We start from the raw sequence: 13,837 nt of genomic DNA on the forward strand, positions 1-13,837 counted from the left end.
AGGTAGGCTGGTGAGAACAGTTTGGCGAAGAGAGAAGAGGTAAATGGCACCAAAAACTGGCCGGTTATTGGTTTTGCAATAAGTTGGCAAATTCAAGCGTTGCCATGGGGAGATCGCCAGCTTTACAAGAACGTCTCGCGTTCCGAATTCGCCAAGCACGTCGTCGCCTAAGAGCTACTCTTCCCACGCTTTTCAACGCACAAATAACAAGAGAGCTGGAAAGGTAAGCTTAGCCGGTAAACCGGGCCAAGCGAGAAAAACCTGGGAAAGACCAGTTGACAAAATATGCGCCGTGTGCGGTGGCGCCGGGAGAAAGTAGCGTACCGTTTTGGGAGCCTGTCTGCGGGATCGCCTACTGCTGCGCTCGATGGACCATTAGGGAGGAAGAAGGCGGTGCACGGGAGGAGGACGACGAGCGCCGTCCTGCGCCGGGGTGAGCGCGGCGCGCACGCTATAGTCGCGAGCTCAGCCGCTCAGCGAACAAAGACGACGCGAGTGGAAAAGCGAGGAAGCGCCCGCATATACGCCAGGGGACGGGGAATCCCCCAAACGCACGTGGCAGCAGGAATGGTGGTAGCGTGGGAAGAGAAAACAAGGCGAACACGTCAGGGGGCCAGGCGGGGCCACGCGGAGGAGGGGGGCGCACGCCACGAACTTCCGCGGCAGCCGCGAGAAGCAAACACAAGCAGCGCGGTAGACGGGAGACAAAGAAAAATAAGGAAAGGTGTAGGTGCAAAAATCGAAGAATCAAGTAGTAAAATAAATTCGCCGAGACAAAACAAACAAGAAATGACGAAGGGAATCGAAACGTGCGCCGCGTCAAGGTACAACGGCAACACGAGCTAGGGTCGAAAACCAGAGAGGTGGGAGGGGTGGACCAGAGCTGGAGTTTGAGCCTCCGAATATGCGAAACTCACGACGGCCAGATCGAAGTGTCGGGACGATGGATATCGGGAGCCTCGGCGAGATGAATGGAGGCCGAGATACGATGGGACACAGGGCTGAGACGGTGGGGGAGAGAGAATGACGCCTTGCGAGTGCGCTTCTAGCGCCCTCAGCTGGAGTCTTTTTCCTTAGCGTGTCTCTTCTGATTTTTCTCCCCACGGCCTTGGCGTTCTTTCTGTTCGTATACCTGCTCTCTCAGCCCACGCACTGGCCTTTCCGCAATCCGGAATCCTGGTCCCCTTTCCTTTCCCATTTTATTTATTTATTTAGCTTATTCTATGCCTGGCAGAGAAGCACAGACGTCGGATACGCTTCGCGCGAGCTTCAGCCTATCCTCAGCGCTGGGAGGCAAATCTCAACCGGGGTTCCAAGTCTGCGATGCTGTCGCAGCGCCGTCGAGAACAAACGAAACAGGAGATAAAAGGTGACCAGGGCTCAGGCGAATGCAAGGGCGGGAGCACGAGAACGCGGGGGTCCTATAGAGAAAGGAGGGCGAGGCACGAGTGCGATATAGCGGTAGTTGAAAAATGGAACTTGGCGTTTCTGCCTCTGTTTGCCAGGCTCGTGCATCTCCGCTTGTCGCTGTTTATTTGAACCGACGGCGCGACTTTGAAAGTCGTTGTTTTTCTCCGAAAAGAAGGGCCGTGACCATGCGTCCTCCGTGAATGGTGCACACAACAATTGAGGCCAGAAACAGAATACTTGGCAGGTCTTGTGTTCTTCGTTGTCTCTGCTTCCATGCTGCGCGTGTGGTGTGGAAGTGCGCAGCAAAGACGCGTACGCGCCGTTGTTTCTTTTCTCCTCTTTTTCACCCGGTCTCTCAGCAGGAGCAGGCATGTACCGTTCTCACAAGCGCAGGAGTGCGCGCGCGTGGATTGCAGGCCCGCGCTGTGCCGAACCCGGCGCGCTATCTGGGCGCGGGCGGCAGTCGTCCAGTGCTCGAGGCGTCTGCCGCTGAGCCCGGGATCCGGCGTTGCGGGGCGCGCGTCGGGAGAAATGGGGCGGAGGGCGTGCGCGATGGAAACGGCGCGAGATTGGCCCCGATTTGTCTTTCGCCCGGGAAATCCGCACGGAATGAAGGCGTCGCGGCCCGCCGCGAACGCCTCCCGTCTTCGCAGCACCGGCCGTGCGGCGGCTTACACCGGTGCGCGCTGCTGGAACGCAATGGAAAAGCGCGCTGAAAAAGCGACACCTCCCGCTATACTCACATTCTTGTGTTCTTCGTTTTTACTATTTTTTTTAACTGCGTACGCTGCAGACTTTTCTTCTCTTTGGCACTTCCTCAGAAAGCAAATAGTGCCTTCTTTACATTCCAGGATAGACTTCAGTGGGACTGTTAAAATTGACTTCCAATAGGCTTCCAACAGCCGTCACCAATCCTCGGGTTATAATGTCGCAAGAGAAAGCTTTGACAAGGCAAGGCTTAACCGCATTGGTGTGCGGTGCATTGAGTCTGCGCGGTGAAATACGAACGACAGCTTACCTTGACGCCCGTGCCGAGTTCCGCTTGAAGTCGAGAACCTGGGAAAGAAATAAGGCTACATTAACTTATAGTTCACACTGTCTAGTCGACACTACCATAAAAAATGTTTCCTCGGTTCGCCTTTGTTCCCTCCCTTTTCCAGGAGAAAGCTTTTTAAGTTACTTCAGAGACAAAATTTAAAAAATTCTCAATTCCATTAACTTATACCACTATAGCGCTTCTATCGTGTTTCTATCCAGGCAAAAAACAAGATGGAAAGAGGTCGAAATAACACAGAAGCGAATAATTCACAAATTCATGGCACCACTTCGACCGCTTGCCCCTCAGCCACTTCTCCCTGCGGCAATTACTTGCAAGAAACGTGCATAAAAGAGCCTCTCTTTTGTCGCCACTTCCCTGGCGCCCACCAGCGTGCAGGCCTTTTCCCTAGAGCTAAGAGCCATCAACTACCGCATTGTTGCCACGAATCCGCCTATCTATCTGAGGCGCGCGGCCACCGCCGGCTCTGGAGGCAAAGGGTGCACCGTGCTGAGGGACGCCTTACTGGCGTTTGTTCTTTATATTTATTCATTTGTGTATGTGTGTGTCTGTGGCCACGCACTTCGCGAGGGCACACACGGGAGAGCCTGGTGGCATATAAATTATGGCCTCCCGAGTCAACAACCCGGCGTTCTCGCCCATTGTTTGCACGCTCCCTTGCGGGGCGCACCGGTGTGGCAGGACTGTACCGAACGCAACGCTCCAAGCGCGCCTTCCTCATACCCGGCAGCCGCTCGCTAGAAGCTTTGCCCGCGCCAGCCATCCGTCACCCCGCTTGTATACACGGACACTGCGGTAATATGTCCGTACGGCGTCCCGCCAATGCCCGCCTATACCGGACTCATATCCTTACGATGCTTGTATACGGTGGCCTCATCAGAGGGCAATGTACAGGGAAAGCGCACTGGAGGTGCGCATGCGTCATGAATTGCTTGGAGTTTAAGCATATAGCACTCTGAAATCACCTAGCTGATTCCATATCCCGCATGGCTCCCATGAACGCTAGGGACCAGTGGCTTAAACTGTGGTCATCCGGCGGCGGCATCTTTATTACACCAAAGTCACGTTTTTTTGAAGCCGTTGAAAGGGAGTGTTCACAAATTGTGTGTGTGTGTTTGTGTTTGTATATATATATATATATATATATATATATATATATATATATATATATAGAGAGAGAGAGAGAGAGAGAGAGAGAGAGAGACATGAAATGCATATATATATATATATATATATATATATATATATATATATATATATATATATAGAGAGAGAGAGAGAGAGAGAGAGAGACATGAAATGCATGGGCGTCAACCAGAACAGAAACTACGGTTTGCTACCCTACACAGAAGGTAGGGGGAGATCACTATAGGTCAAGAAATATAAGAATCTGTCAGATGATCAATGCGATTGGCATGCTGTCGAAAACTTCGCAACAGAAAAGTGGCGTACTGTCACATAATGAACTTGTGCACACTTCAAAACACATCCACCAACTTCGAGGTAAGGGTGCGAAAAGTTGCCGCCAGATGCACTTACGTGTCACGTATTATTTTCGCAGAACGCTTTCCTTTTACACTGCAATACAAATGTGGGCAGAACAAAACTTTGTTCCGTGTCATGTTTTAGGGACGATTATCTTTGAACAAATGGTAAGCATGCTGTTAGCCGAATCCCGGCCGCGGCGGCCGCATATCGATGGGGGCGAAATGCGAAAACACCAGTGTACCTAGATTTAGGTGCACATTAAAGAACCCCACGTGGCCCAAATTTCAGCAGTCCTCCCCTACGGCGTGCCTCATAATCAGAAAGTGTTTTTGTCACGTTAAACCCCATCATTTTTTTAAGCATGCTGTTAGCGTTGACTGACTTCCATTCGGATGACCCAACATAAGTTCGTAGCGTAATTATCTAAAAGCTGACTTAGTGAAATTTACGTAATTCGATAGCATAGTTAGGGATTGTTGAACAATTTACGATGCCCGCTGAAACGAATTTGTCACTGAAAACAATATCTTTTAACCCTATTGCATCGTTTGAGAACGACAGGTAGGTCATCACCATACACAATGTCGATTGCAGTATTCAATTGCCGTATATAGGGCGTCCCACGCAACTTGAGCCAAACAGTAAAAATATGCAAATTCCACGTAGCTGTACAGAACCCAGGCAATGTTGTTTGCCATCGCTTGGAGATACATCGTTTTTTGCCTTCTGCCTAATTACATAGTAATTCCTAATTAATCAACTTCTCAAATATTATATTTAGATAAATGTGTCAATGAGAAAATCGTAGAGCAGCGTGGAAAGCTCCCGATAAGGCTTTCTGTTGCTCAATATGTGCTCCATAAATGCGTTTTTCCAAGCATGAAAGAAGCCCGTGAATACACCAAAAAAGCCGCACGAGTGGCCGCTCGAGGCGGGCTTCTCTCATGTTCGGAAAAACACTTTTATGTAGCATGTAGTGACCAACAGAAAGCTGTATCGGGAGTTTTTCATGGTGCTCTACAATTTTCTCATTGAAACTGTTATTCTAATTTTGATATTCGAGGAGTTGATTAAATAATTTGGTCTAAATATGTAAACAGGCGGAATGTTACAGAAATCACCGACGATTACGATACTCCCTAATGAGAAATTTGAGCACAGCTGTATACGTGTTTTCATTTCGCGATATATTGGCTGGCGCGGACAATCTGTCTCGTGCTGCACGTTGCAAAGGCAGCGAAGTGTGGCGCGACTGACTCGCTAGTCAGGACATTGCGAGAGACAGCACGTGGGCGACGCGTGGGCGCGATTCGCAGCAGCGCCGTAGACAGACCGCCGCTCATTCAGCGCTTTGTTTCCATACAGACGACGCGCGCTACTCTGGCGCCATATCGTAGCCGTCGTCGCCGCAGAGCCAGCCTTGCGCGGCACTACGTTTTTCTTCTCGCGCTTTCGCCACTCTTCACTCTCCTCACTCTCTTCACCATCGCCGTTTTTCACCGCGTTCGCTCTTTCATGCTTCGCTGTGCTCGTTCGCTCAGTTACGAGGGACGCCGACGCTCGCCGCGTAAACGGGGGCCTAAAAGCTGCGCTCTAAGATCATCTCAGTATCTCCAAGCGACGGCAAACAACATTAGCTTGGTTCTCTCCAGCAACGTGGCATTTGCATATTTTTAATGTTTGGCTCAAGTTGGGTGTGACATTCGGTATAGGCTGCTGGCAGCAGGAGAAGGAAGGAAGGAAGGAAAAAGTGGAGAAGGAAGGCAGGGAGGTTAACCAGTTCAGCTTAACCGGTTTGGTACTCTACACATGGGAGCGGGATGGATGCTACCCTAAACACGGAAGCTCCGTTTTATATGTATCATAGTGCCCAGCGTTAAAATTCGACCATTGCTCGCACAGCTGTGAATACTCGTGCACCTCAACTTTTCATTGAAGGCTGTTTTCAGTCGTCATTCGCCGATTGTTTTTGCGACAGGGTTATAGTTCTCATCAATGAGCCTATTACTTGTGGAACTGCGGCATATATTGGGTTTATGGCACGCGTCTGCTTGTACCTTCAGCGACCGTCATTGAAGCCACGTCGTACTGACACACATGTAGAAATTGATTTCTGCTTCACAGAGGCATCGTGATCACAATTAAAACTCCGCATTGAAGAGGGAGCGAATATTTTAGCCCTTTTAGACGTGGATATATCAAGCAGAAATCTCCAGAAATCACTGATTTTGAAAAGTGGTAAAAAGCGGCTCGTAATTACTACAATGCAAAGAAAAGTGACGACAAAGGAATAACACGGAACAACTGCGAGGTTATGCACTTAGCAAATTACACTGTATCGTATAGCGTCGAGCAATACGGCCGACCCGTCGGTGCATCACTCAACGGCTTGTCACGCGACTTCGCTTTTCTGCACTTCGCGCGTAACCGGCACTATCACCGCGTGTTTATTATAACGTAGCGAGAATCGTTCGGAAGATAAAAGCGGCCGTGAGCGCGCACCGTTGAGAAGTGGCTGGACGTTGGCGGTCGGTATACGGCGCCTCGTTCTAACCGCGCATTGTCCACGCCGGGTGCACCCCTCCCCTTGTCGATGGCAGAGTGGGGGGAACCAACTATGGCGAAAAGCGGGTTGGAACGCGGTGGCTTTTATGACCGAGGCAGCGAAGCGACGACACCGTCCTTCGGGAAGCGTGGTACTACAGTGGCCGCCGGGCATGCCCCGGGGGTGTGATCAGCGGGGCCGCTATATCGGCGAGCGATGAGCGGCCGCGCTCGCCGGCCGGGTTACGTGCAGCTCGTCGCAAGCTGACTGCAGCTGCCCCGCCAGTTGAAGCTGGACAGCGAGCGAGTAAAGCGTTCGCATTGTGCAGCATACGGTGGCGTTACTGCGTCATTCTGGCAAGCTTACCTTATTTAACTTTTTTTTCTCTCCGTTTTCACTATCCACTTGCGTTTTAGCGTACTCAAGTGTTTTCACTCCTTTTTACCGGACTGTATACGTTTTGCACCGCTGTTGAACATACTGCGTAATAGCAGTGTTTGCGTACTTGCGAACGTCTCTGACTGCACGCGATGCGGTTCCTTTGGGGAGGCATGTGCTTACCGCCGTCATCCTTCTTTTTATTCCTTCTTTTATCTTCCGGCACCTTGTTTTTCTTTTTTGTAACGCAGTGTAGAAAACCGGACGTTGTCCTCTCTAATCGGCATACTTTTGTTCGTATATACCGCTCTGGCTTACCCTGCGAGTGAGCTTAGACATGTTTAACTGTCACCATTTTAATTGTCTTTACATTGTTTAGAAAAGGCGTAGAGAAGCTGTCCTTCCTCCACGTTGAAACTGCGAACTTGAAGCCGAGCAGTATAGAAGTCCAGTAGGCTTAGTAAAAATCCTAAGACCAGGGCTACTTTCAACATATACGCGTTCCCAAAACCATTTTCCCTGGAACAGGGTAGCCAGCCGGTACTTACACTGGCTAACTTTCCTATTTTTCGCTCTCTTTATCTACCTCGCGTAACCTGCTAAAACGCATTCCCATTGGTGCTATTATTTTCCCAAACTGTTAGAACGAGGCTTTCTGAAAACTGCTAACACAACGTGCCTACCTATAGCACTATGGTTAGCGCTTTATTTCTTGTAGCTAAGCTCTTTTGATAGAGGATAACCCAATAAAGCAAGATTTTGATCATATACATTATATCTACTGCGGCTGCATGCCAGCTACGGGAAGGAGTTAACATATATCATAATAAATAGCAATTCCTCCAAGTTAGACGAGGAAAAGACGGATATTCGTAAATCTATCTATCTATCTATCTATCTATCTATCTATCTATCTATCTATCTATCTATCTATCTATCTATCTATCTATCTATCTATCTATCTATCTATCTATCTATCTATCTATCTATCTATCTATCTATCTATCTATCTATCTATCTATCTATCTATCTATCTATCTATCTATCTATCTATCTATCTATCTATCTATCTATCTATCTATCTATCTATCTATCTATCTATCTATCTATCTATCTATCTATCTATCTATCTATCTATCTATCTATCTATCTATCTATCTATCTATCTATCTATCTATCTATCTATCTATCTATCTATCTATCTATCTATCTATCTATCTATCTATCTATCTATCTATCTATCTATCTATCTATCTATCTATCTATCTATCTATCTATCTATCTATCTATCTATCTATCTATCTATCTATCTATCTATCTATCTATCTATCTATCTATCTATCTATCTATCTATCTATCTATCTATCTATCTATCTATCTATCTATCTATCTATCTATCTATCTATCTATCTATCTATCTATCTATCTATCTATCTATCTATCTATCTATCTATCTATCTACCTACCTACCTACCTACCTACCTACCTACCTACCTACCTACCTACCTACCTACCTACCTACCTACCTACCTATCTATCTATCTATCTATCTATCTATCTATCTATCTATCTATCTATCTATCTATCTATCTATCTATCTATCTATCTATCTATCTATCTATCTATCTATCTATCTATCTATCTATCTATCTATCTATCTATCTATCTATCTATCTATCTATCTATCTATCTATCTATCTATCTATCTATCTATCTATCTATCTATCTATCTATCTATCTATCTATCTATCTATCTATCTATCTATCTATCTATCTATATGTCGAGCGCTACTTTGTAAATCACGCGCGATAGAGCATTTAACATGAGCCTATTTTGCGTGCGACTCTTCGTGACATCCACCCGCCGAACGCTATTTTTTCGGCCAACTTTATACTAGTGTCGAAAAAGTCGCGATGAGATGGTAAGACTCGTGTGAATGACCACGGGGTCGCATGCGATACAAACTTCGTCAGAATGGTTCTTCATATATATGTATACACTATAGGCAGATGCTTCCCGCATGGAAGAGGCATACGCTTTGCACTAACAGGAGTACGTCGCTGCACGAAACTCCAGGTTTGGCCGAGAGAGCACCGCAGATTTAATGGGCGAGAGGCATGCAGTAAGGGTGACCGGTATAGGCGACTATATGCCGGCACGTTCCCAGCACAAACACGCGCGTACCCCAAGCTGTCGGCAGGTTGCGCCAGGCGCCCGGTAATCGAGGGAAAAGGCTCGGTCTGGGCATTACGCTAGCGGCATACAGGTCGCTGCTTGTACTGGGCGGCCAATACAGGCCCCACGTAGGCGAACTGATATATCCTGTCATGTGTCAGTTCGAGGTCTGTGGGCTACGCGTGCACGGGCAGATGACGGGAACATTATGCGTTACTGCTGACTCATGGGCAATAACGGGGATACCTATCATTTCAACAAGGCTCTTTACGGGCGCAGCGAAATTGACTGGGATATGTATACGCACTGCTCTTCGAAGCGCCTACTAGGCAGGCTTTTGCCAGAAATCTATACTACAGTGAACAGAGTTATTTTCGTTCTTGTTTTTGACTTTGCGAAGATAAAAGGCGTTACACAAATATATGAAAGCACTATGAGGTCTTTGGTGCCGTCTGCATGCCTCGTGCGACCCTAAGCGGGAGAAAATAGACAAGATGACAGCACATTCGGAGGATAGCGATCTTAGGGGAACAAAGCTGCAAAAAATGCAGTTCTGGCTCATGCTGTGCAGGCCGTTCTTGTGTGCACAGCGAGTTGTGTTGAAGAACTGGTCATCATATTACCGACATTCTGCAGTACAGGCGCTAAGTCGAAGAGCGAACCATAACTCGAAACTGTGCCAACTTATTTCACTCCATAGGAAGGGATTTCAACGCCCCTTTGTTCGCTTTAGCTAATGCCTTTCAGACTTTTTGCAGGATACGTACCCGCGAAAGAAACGACCAGACGAGCACTTCAAGCCAGAAATGCACACATATAGGAAAAGCAATCAGAGCGCAAATCTTCTCTTTCAGTGGTCTTGAACCAGCCGCTCGCGTAACAGCTGGCGGCAGCAATGAACTGCCCGGCGGCGTGTTTCTGCGGTTTCCAGGGAAACACGGGGCGTTCCGAGCAACCCTCCCCCTTCCCCACTTTCCCTCTAGCAGTCGTTTCTTCATTCCTTTCCGGCTTTCTCCCCGAGGCGAGCGAAGAACTTCTTTGTTCGCTGCTTATAGTTTAGCGTCCGGGGTCCTGCAGCAGGAGAACGCCGTCGGCCGAAGCTGCCGCTGCCTCCCGCGCATTCGCAGCAGCAGCAGCAGTAGCAGCACATTTCCTTGGCGTGCGTCCGTGCGTTTATTGACGCGGTGTCACTCCTGGGGAAAAGGACGCGTACGCGGCCCTGTTCCTTTCTTCGCCGGCGGAAACTGTGCCGCGCACGGAATGCCCCTAGCACCCCGAACTCTTCCCCACACCTTCTTAGAGCGCCCCTCCCCCCTTCAGCCTCTCCGTACGCTTTCCCACTGGCGCCATTCTTTAGCTGGCTCTTCTCCGTTTCCTTTCTTGTTTTGCTCCAATAGTTGAGTGACGTGTCTCTATTACGAGCTAATGGATCTCCTCCGCAACCAAGCGGCGTCGTTCGTGCTGAGCCACCCGCTCAGCCGCTCAGCCGCTCAGCGTGTATATATATATATATATATATATATATATATATATATATATATATATATATATATATATATATATATATACACACACACACACACCGTACCACCTCTCTTCGCACTTCGCTTTCCTGCACTCTCCTTCCCTGTGATGGCATATATCTTTCTCTTCTTTTTCCCCTTTTAACTGTCTTACACCGTTTTTATATAATGCTCCCTTGTTCCCTCGACTCAAAAGTTTTCACAAAAGCCGCTCATTCACGACACCTCCTGGCCTGCGAGTCGCCCTTTCTCGCCGGGCCTCGGTCTCGCTAGCTCACTCGCCGCCGCCGCCGTCGCGGCAGACTTTTATGAAAAAGAGATTCCATTAAGGCTTCCGCCACCTCCGGGCCGCCGCCCGCCCTCAGCGGAAAGCGCCGGGCACGCGGAGACGCCTTGGCAATCAAAATACGGGAAGCGGCGCGAGAGAACCTGTCTTATTATGAACTCCTGCTGGAACGGCGCGCCAGCCGCATCGCGCTCTGTTGCTTGCGAGCGATTTTCGTACGCGCTCACCTCCTACGAGCTTTGCGCGTTTATGTGTCACGCTCTCTCTCGCGATTTCACTCTTCCTGCACCTCTTTACCTACCCCCCTTTTTACTTCTTCTTCTTCTTCTCATTTGCTTTTCGTTCTGCGTTCCGTACTCTATAGCGATTACCAACACGGCGGAGCCAGAGGTTCTCGGAAGCGAAAATGTTTGCAGAGGCAAAAGTCTCGAGCGGCCAAGTCCCTACATAAATCGGGAGCGCTGATAAAACGCATTTTCGGCCGCTGTTCAGCTCGCTGGAATAACTTCGCTTTTAGCGTGTCCTCTCCCACCCCCTTCTCCGTTCCGCGAGTTCATTCTGCCTGTTCTGCGAGAGGTTTATTGCGGCGCTCAAGCTCCGTGACAGTGACACCTTAGATGCCTCGAGACGCCTTCTTTTTTGTTTCTTCTTTCTGTTTCTGTGTGTGTGCGTATGAGTCTTTGGACTTGTTTTCAATTCTCTTTAGCAGACATATCCAGGCGACGCAGCTTGAAATTCGCCCGACAGGCGAGACAACCCGATTACCATCGGCAGACTGCAATTGCATTGTTCCAGACCCTCTTTATGGAGACGCAATACATTCGCTTCGTCGCAAGGTCTGTCTAGAGCAATAGTTAGCGCATCGCTTAAAATGCGCAGTAGTGTGAAGGGCAATGCAAACGCTCCTGGTATTTACTCACCAGTGATTGTGCGTTTCCAATAATAAGTTAATTGACATTATCAACTTTGACAAAATTGTCCGCTGCACAGATGTGACGACACAAGTGCCGTTTCGATCTTTAAAGTTACTGTATTCAATATGTGTTTGTTTGTTTTTGTTTTTTCACTGGGGGGAGGGGGGCACGTATTTTGCGTATCCTAAGCTCACCCACGGCCTGAAAGAATTTTTCCTCTCTGAACCTAATTTGTTTTTCACAACAAAAGATATGTGAAGTGAGTAAGCCAGTGAAGAGGCGAAAGCAGTGGTGAATAATTTCGTGTTCGAAGGCAGAAACTATAACACACAACAAGCGAAAATACAGCTAAGAGTCCGGAACAATGTGGCGCATTGTCTAGCAATCACTGGCATGCTCTAAATTGATGAGCCGATGCTCTTCGCGAACGTTATTATTCGTTAAAGCTGGATTCACACGCGGGCGCGAAGACCAGCTTGCTCCGCGGGCCAAGTAGTCACGTGATCATTTTACGCAAGCGCCACTAGGCAAGTTCGTATTCAAACGGCTGGGGCGCACGCTAGCGCAATCCGCATGATAAGTCTTAACTCTTACGCTTATGTGAGTTGCTGAAGCACCGCAGGAGAAAGAGTTCTTCTTTGCGTGTCGCTGATTATCGCACTTTTGTTTAAAATTTAAAACTCGCCTTTGCGATCGCAAACACGATTCTACACCAGATAGATAGCCTAACGAGTAGGCTAGAGCCGACTAGACAGAAGACAGATCAGCGGAGATGCCGGCTAGAGAGACAGAGAGAGATCGTTTATTTGAATGATGGCAGAGAGGTCGGCCTGAGCTAACGCGCTCTAGCCTGCTACTCTACGAAAGTCATGTGATATTATTTCCACTGCAAAATTTTTGCTCTTGTCCGTAGTCTGAATCCCGCTTAAACCACGATATCCGAGAATTTTTCGATGGACTTTTAGAGCATTTACTTCAGTGAACCTGGTTGGAAAGCGTCCGCAGGGTTTGCAATCGTGGATCTGACTGTTCCAAAAGCAATCTCTCTTTCATTCTTTCTTTCGTGCACAGTTTAACTAATAACCCACAGCAAAATTTTGCACCACTGTGATCGAGCGTCTCCTCTGTCACTGTCCCCGTTACAATGTGCCAATAAAAGTGCTCGTGACCACGCTCGAAAAACTGGACAATCGCCCTTTCCCGGAAGAAAAAGTTCTAGGACATTGGTCCAGACGGGTTTCGGCACTCAAGGCCTTAAGGGCTTTGCTGAAGTTTTTAAGGACATGCGAATTGTGCGGCCGCCTTTGAATGTCGCAGGGCGTAGCATCGCGTTATAACGCGATGCTACGCGCGCGCGCGCGCGCGCGTTTGTGTGTGCGTGTGCGCGTGTGCGTGTGTGTGCGCGTGTGCGTGTGTGTGCGTGCGTGTGTGTGCGTGTGCGTGCGTGTGCGTGTGTGTGCGTGTGTGCGTGTGTGTGTGTGTGAGAGAGAGAGAGAGAGAGAGAGAGCAGAATTGGACGGCCGTTGACTCACAACCAATAGATTGCTCTGAACCGCGTGGACACGTTAATCAAACAAGATCAAAGCGAGAGAGAGAGAGAGAAAGGCAGCGTCTTCAGCGCACACGTCTCTTAAACGCTTGGCTGCAGCCCTATGTACTTTTTCGTCTTTTCGCGCTGCCTTTTCGAATGCGCAACTGTTCCGCCCTGCTGACTCATCCGTCTTTTTTGGTAAGGCTGCGAGAAGGAAAATTATAAATACGTATAAATGTACATGTCATCTTAGCACCTACGCGTTCACAGAGCAGGATATTTTCTAGACAGTTCTGCTGGCGCCGCATGTGATTACGAGCTTTCGCGCATCCCTGCTTCGGTAGCTTACGTATAGCACGTACACGTCACCGCTTATATTTATCCAACCTTGCGCGCGGTCACCCACACAACGTTGATGCCGGGATACATGGAGCGTTTTTCTCGACGAATTTCGCACGGCAGAAAACGCCGCGGCGGCGTGACGCGCAACTTCCGCCGGCTGGGAATACATGAAGCGAGAAAGTGGCAG

The 13,837-nt window shown here is 48.6% G+C and overlaps 1 long non-coding RNA gene across 1 annotated transcript in view; it reads right to left on the reverse strand.

Annotated features, from left to right (window-relative positions):
• Positions 1-13,837, reverse strand: part of LOC139048047 (uncharacterized) — a 318,075-nt gene that overhangs the window by 176,417 nt on the left and 127,821 nt on the right. The window contains exon 2 of the long non-coding RNA XR_011507454.1: positions 2,429-2,466. This is a non-coding gene — a long non-coding RNA (uncharacterized lncRNA). The remainder of the gene's footprint in view (positions 1-2,428; positions 2,467-13,837) is intronic.

This window comes from Dermacentor albipictus, chromosome 1 (assembly GCF_038994185.2).
Source record: "Dermacentor albipictus isolate Rhodes 1998 colony chromosome 1, USDA_Dalb.pri_finalv2, whole genome shotgun sequence".
NCBI classification, from domain to species: Eukaryota; Metazoa; Arthropoda; class Arachnida; order Ixodida; family Ixodidae; genus Dermacentor; species Dermacentor albipictus.